This window comes from Centroberyx gerrardi, chromosome 12 (assembly GCF_048128805.1).
Source record: "Centroberyx gerrardi isolate f3 chromosome 12, fCenGer3.hap1.cur.20231027, whole genome shotgun sequence".
Classification (NCBI taxonomy): Eukaryota; Metazoa; Chordata; class Actinopteri; order Beryciformes; family Berycidae; genus Centroberyx; species Centroberyx gerrardi.
Genome location: NC_136008.1, coordinates 22,296,708 through 22,303,906, shown reverse-complemented (window position 1 = coordinate 22,303,906; position 7,199 = coordinate 22,296,708).

Genomic DNA, 7,199 nt, shown 5'->3' with positions numbered 1-7,199 from the left:
ATAGTGAGTATTATTATTATAGTGAGTAAGATAAGGTCACTATAAACTCACTATTGAGTACCATAGACATACTTTAAGTCCATATAGTAATAGGCTATTATAGGAATATTAGGCTACAGTTAGGCAAAAAACACCATAGGCATAATAAGGTCACCATATACTCACTACTGAGTACCAAAAAGGCACTTTAAGAAGGAATGTTATTGAAACATTACAGTGACACCATAGGAGGTATAATAATAAAAGAAATAAAAAATAAAAAATATAAAAATGGTATAATAAGGTCAGCGTATACCACAGACACACTATAAATTCCTATAAGAATATTGTAGCAATATGATAGTGATACCATAGAAGATAAAAACACCATAAAGTATTTTAAGGTCACTATAAACTCACCACAAACACACTATAAGTTTCTATAAGAATGTTATGGGAATATTATAGCGATTTCTTGACATGGGTGCACTTTGGTGTTGTGGCATATGAGGACTGATGTCTTTATGGTAAAGGTTAGAATTGATTGATGAGTTATTAATCAAATGCACTCACTGGCATGCAGTGTAGATCAATAGAATTGTGACATTTAGCCAATATGTCTCTTTATTCTGTGAGTATCTTTGAGTTGCTGTTTATTAACCCCACTACAGACTGTAATATGGGGGAGGGAATCATGATACTGTATAATCCAAGAATAAAACTGTATGAGTTTACGACACTAAATCACCACTGAATATCCTTTTATCAAGTCAGTGCTGACATCATTAATGGCCTTGTCTGACAGAACATAAACCCAGTTAAGAGCTGTGGCCTTGCACAACAGCCTTCCTTTTATTGATTAAGTGCTGAAGGTTTTGTTACACGTCCCGATGTGTCTAATGAAGGTGACAGCAGCTGCAGGCAAAAACAGTGTGTCATACTGATTTTCATTGGTGTATGCTTGTTTATATACAGTTAGCTCTTTGTTAGTGGGCAATTTGCACACACTTAGAAAGGGTATGACGCAGGTAAATTGTTGGTTCCACTTATTTAATAATGCCAGTACACTTAGAGATTGTATATTGAGACCCTACCATCCAAAATGCTATGAGTCAGTGGCAATTAGGCCAGAAATGTCTACACTCTGTATGCCTTGAAAAAAACATTAGAGCTATCTTGTTTTGGGCTATTTAAGCCTATGAAAAATAAACTTGTGGCCCATTTTGGGTCCCAACCCATAATAAGAAACCATGATATAGATTACGGCACTCCATACAACTCTTTATCTTCATTCTGTAGGCTGAGAAGACCTAAACTGAAGGTTTTGATTGGAGTTATTGTTCCCCTAGGTCCTTCCAATGTTCTGATAATTTCGGTCTCTCGTTTCCCATACCATTTACTTGTCTATCCTTTCTGTTTAAGTCTGCCTCAGCCAGTTCTGAGCTAATTGTGGGCTCTAGCTGCAGAAATGCTCCTCATTCATAAGCTGTTTCATACCTGCCAGGATGCTGTGCAGCATGGCAGCACTCAAAACCTGTTTGTTGACATGCTCATTAAACTGCAGTTTACTCCTAAATGGGATGTTCTCAGTCCTACAGTTTTACTCCTAGGCAGCCAGTCCATTAATATTTCATAACATTTTTCTTCCAATAATTGGAGCTTACCATAAGCATGTAAGCCCATGAGGTTGCCTGTACAGTTTGGGTCTTTACAGTCATATTCAAACCCCCCCTATCCTCATTCTGTGTGTTGTTATGGTTTTAATGAAAGCTACAACGCATGCTGTTAAGGTTCTCCCAGTATTAAGATATCACAGATCATCTTACAGGCCTCTGCAGATCTTCTACACCCTCATATGGCAGATTTGTAGGATTACGGAAGCTTAACAAGAGCCTTGAAAGCACACACAGCTCCTCTCTGCTGATTACATTATTCTAAAATTACAGACTTTTGCCTATTAATGCTCCTACTTGTGTGATCCTTCTCGTGGCCGTGTGGGACTGTTGTGCTGTGATTATAATCCCTTTCAGACTCTATCTGTATCCTCATCCAGCAGGCTCAGAGGGTCTTAATGAATGCCTGGGTAGCATCCTCTGCTCTCTGCGATTCCTTGATGTTTATGATCTCTATTATTCCAGTTATTCCACCTGTCATCATTGTTGCTGTGTGGGAATGCCTTATAATCCTATTTAGGCGACAACCATGCACTGCACTTTTGGAAGGTGTCATGATGCAATACTGCATTGCCAGCCACTGTTATTAAGATTACATTGTTAGGATATTACATGAGTGTTTATTCTTTACCCTGCTGAGAACTGTTCTCGTTCTGTGTGGGATATTTGATTTAGGCCTTGTGGAAATAACGATCCCCGCTCTCCTCGCTCTGCAAGCTCCAACAGGTCTGAATAGTATCTCTGATGGCACACACACCTCCTCAGATTTCATTAGCGTGGGTGGAGAGGCTTGATGTTCATAATAATGAATGTCATTAGCGACTTCATAACTTTGTTGAGGATTACCGAGGTTGCTCATTCTGAATTATCTGTGGAAAACAGGCTATCATCAGCAGATTATTCACATCTGTTTTCCATTGAACCAGGGTGTTTTTGATTCTTCTCACTCCCGTTCGGTTGAGTTTAATGTGCTGCTCCGTGGAGGTGGAACTGCTACTCACAGCTTATTCCTCAACAAGTCTCCTTAGATCTGCTTACTTATTGATGGCAGCTATTGCTTTTCAAAGAAATCATTCTGTCTTATTTTATCATTCTGTCCTATTATATCATGGGAATTCCACAATGTTCACCTACTCCAGGAAACACTGTAATGTTCAGAACAATACTAAGCGTTCAGTGATTTGAACTTGTCTCTGCTGTACTCAAATAGAAAACAGCCTGATAGTCTGGTAATTCAATGAGCTACTAAACTTGAATGATGGAGCAGGCCTTTGCACTCCTGGCTGGTGTTCAAAAGCCCAAACTGTGACAGGGAAAATGCACAGTCTTCAGAAACTTTTGGTGATCATAAAAGGACTCCTGCGTTTTAAATCACTATCATTTAGATGCCGCACTCTGTTGGCAGCCTTTCCATCACGCTTCATTCTCTCTCGCATCTCATATCTTTTGTGGGAGACTTTTGTGAGACGACATTATAAATTCAATCATAAAATAAAAGACAGCTTTATTGTTTTGTCTCAGCCCTGACAGCTGAACAATAGAGAAAGGAAATAAATGTGCTCAGTATGAAAATGATCTGTGATTCAAATTTCAATGTCTGACCCCTAATCATAAAAAATAAACTACATATGCATATCGTCTTTGCCCTCAGGATATAATTCCAACTTTCCATTTACATTCGAACAGCGTAGTTTTCAAATTGAACAGTGTGTGAGTTAGATCACAAAACAGTATACATGGACAGAAATTAATAGACTGAAGCCTCAGTGTCAATAATCTCTTAGAAGTTGATTTCCTAAGACAATGCAAGTGTCTTGAAAAGACTGTGTCTAGAATTAAGGCTTCAAAATGAGAAACTTTATACATATCGTCTGTGCTCTGCGGGGAGCAATAAATGACAGTTTTTTAAAATATCATTCTTCTACCAGTTTAAAGCCCCCATTTTCACATGAACTCTCGTATTTTATAATCATACCCTCTCGCTCAAGAGAAGGCAATCAATCAACCCATTTCCCCTTTCGGAGGGTTAAGACAGGAGAGACAGAAAAGAGGGAGAAAGAGAGAAAGAAATAGAGAGGTGGAAGAGGTTATCTCTCCATCTCCTCTCTCCTTCAAAGCCCGAGGTGCAGGCTTGAGTGAGAGTGTGTAGGAGTTTTTATGTGGACTAAATCTGCTGCTCCCTATCTTCTGCTCGGCTGCATTTATCTCTCTCTCTCTCCTCTCTTTCCCTCTCTCTCTCTCTGTTTTTATCTCTCTCTCTCTCTCACGACTCTTTTTCGCTGTCTTTTATCCTCTTTTTTTTCCTCTCTCTCCTATCCTTCGTTCGTATTTCCTCACTTCACCCCTCCTGCAGCCTGACGCTCCTACATCTTCCCCCGATCCCTTCAACCGCCCATTAGAGGTCAAAGTTCGACATTATGCTGACCTCATCCTTGACAGAAACCATGAGGCTGTCGTCTCAGGATTCATATCGGTCCCTCTGCAGCATTGGGGGGGGGGGGGGGGGGGGGGTGTCACGGCCCTCTGTCCATGACAAATGCTGTCAGTAAAAGTTGCCACATGTTTCACCCTGAACCCCTGCCAGCGCTGATGGATCGGCCCGGAGTCTCGTGAGAGATTTATAGAAACTGTAAAAAAAGAGAAGAATCTGTTTAGTCATGTTATTCAGGCATATGTGAAATAAAATGTGCTTTCATTCGTCTCCCCTCTTCCCCTTCACGGCAAGGTAATCACATCAAATGGGTCTTGATTATTATGGCAGAGATGGCTGGCTGAGGCTCAGGGTAGAGCGTAGAAACAGAGCGAGAAGAATCAACCCTTCTTGGCTCATCATGGTAATGTCTTTCTAACCCTTCAGTATAACCAGTAGTATCACGTCTAGTGTGATGTGACAACAAACCAGTGACGGATGTAGATATAAAATGGCGACACTTATTCTCCCCCTTCCAGTTCTGTAGGTTAAAGAAACTGAAGAAACTGCCTTAAGGGAGCATGAGTATCAGCACTTAAGTCCACAGTTTTAATGGCTCTGATTATACATAATTAAACATATTAATAACATTATTACTCATTATTTGGCCCATATCCAACTGATTGGAGTCTGGTGCTTGACATGATGAGAGCTAATCTGCTCTGATGTCAAGCAACAAATGTGTAAGGGTGGCAATAACCAAGGTAGCCTAAATATGGTGGCATTTCCATCACAAAATTCAGAAGAATAAGTGACCTTGCACCTGAGCAAGAGGACTGCCCACGTAAGGAAATGGCACTGCCAAAACTGTGATGTGATTGGCTGTCTGTTACCCTCTGAAGTAGAAAACTTCTAGCACAGACAAAAAATTTAAAAAAACTTCTACCGCTCTTTTTGTTCTCTTCTTTTTAATCTGCATCAATGCTGTTACACAGGATACAATCCAACCACAACACAGTTTGAAATAAGGACGGGGCCTTTACAGTAACCTGCAAATTCCTGAACACAGCGGCCCAGTGCTGAGCCCGCCTCCGACTGCCAAAACAGAACGAAACGTGAGCGCAGAAAAAAGGTTTGGAAAGCACACGGAGTAATTGTGCGTGGGGAATGAACTCTGCTCGCTCCTTCAGGTTGTGTGCACGTTCAAGTGTGGGTTTCTGCTGGCAAGCTGCAACGTTGCTCACAGAGACAAAGTTCCCTCTGGTATGAGAGCTGTCGCTGCGCTCGCTGGAAGCACCTGTGTGGGCAGTCCTTGTGCTCAATAAGGATTCACACTTATTCTCACAAGTTTTGTCATGGAAATGCCACTATACCTAAAGCTTAGAGAAGTGGGTGTGTGACCTGAAGATTGAGTCCCTATCATTGATCATGTAAAACAACTGGTGAGACTTAAACCCTCAGATTTTAAAGTCTTGTGAAATTACAGTTTAAAATGTGTGTTACAGGTAGATCCTTATGCTAATTTCTTTGGGATATCAACTGTACTTATGGTCTTATGGTTGTCTATGTGTGTGTGTGTGTGTGTGTGTGTGTGTGTGTGTGTGTGTGTGTGTCAGAAGAGGCCACTTGCATTTGAAAGAAAGCAGCAGCCCCATCTGCACAAGATAATTTTGTTTATTCTGAGCACACCAGAACAAACAGCCGTTCATCATCCGTCTATTGACAGAAAGGAAGCTGGATCAGGGCGACGCCACAAAAGACAACACAGCGATGCAGCTCAGTTCATCCCTTTACCCAGGACGCACACACAGCTGGACCCGCACCAAATGGAGATCAGATACTGCCGTCCTCCTGATGAAGCCGGCCTTGTTTGGATGTTCGCTTGTTGTGATGATCCTTTTTTCATCTCCCTTTCAGCTGCTGATGAGGTCTCCGAAAGGGATCATGATGAGTGGACGGGTATAATTTTGCAGAATCATTCATGATGAAACACCTGTTGTCTAGCTGGGAACGTTATTATCAGCCCAACAACAGTATGCCATCATACGCCTCCTTACAATCAGATGTATTGTCCAGCCATCTGGGTGATTTACAACTGGAGGCTGTTGGTTTCTCTGCTGCCGCGCCGTCCTCCATGTGGCCACCAGGTGGCAACATATTTATGATGAAATCTGATGGAGCAAAGTGGGGTCCGGGGACCTCCAGGGCTCCCTAAGAACGTTTCCTGGGGGTCCCCATAAAAATGAGCAATAGTCTAATAGTCTATTATTTAATCGCCCTATAAATTAGCATGATGCCTAGGGTGACTGTTTTGATGATAGGTTTCACTCTCCCCGTTGCTATCACCCCAGAGACAGGACAGATAGCTATGCAATTCTGTACTAAATCAAACTAAATCATAGCAAACTACAAAATGCTGGAGGGAAACACATTACTGTTTGCACTCACCAAATGAACATCACTTGCGAAGGCTTACATTAGCTACTGTATCAAATTGTTTCTCCCTATAGCAGACCTAGGAGGTTCAACACTGCTGCCAAGGAGAAAATGAAATTTGGTCACCAACAAAAACACTATAAATCATCCGGCGGTGTGGATATTTTCTTCTGACCTTGTGAAACCATTTCCAAGCACTGAAACGCTGCCTAACTCCTGTTATCTAATCCTTAAGGAATGACTCCGACATGTTAACCCAAATAAATTCTATTCTATTCTATTCTATTCTATTCTATTATTCTATTCTATTGACTAACTCATCTGTTAAACACCCTCACGAGCGTTCCATCATACGAGTCATTTTTTAATTTATTCGAGCAGTGCCAGTCTCTGCGCCAAGTGCAACGCTCTGCGCCACTGTAGAGAACCGCACCTGTTTGCACACGCTGCCTTCAAGAGCACCTCGTAAGCTCGTATATAAGACGCGCCGCACAATTCAAGTGCTTTTGGTCGGCGATAATGGGCTTTGTAAATGGTGGCTGTTATTTTATCTTAGAGATCCAGTAGCACATAGCTAGTTTGTAGTGCTGGGGCAGAGGAGAAAATTCACATCAGGCATGTAATTTATGTTTTAATCAATTTATTAAAAAAGAAAAATCCATGATGACTGAAAGTTAAATAAAGAGTGAAAATAGAAATAA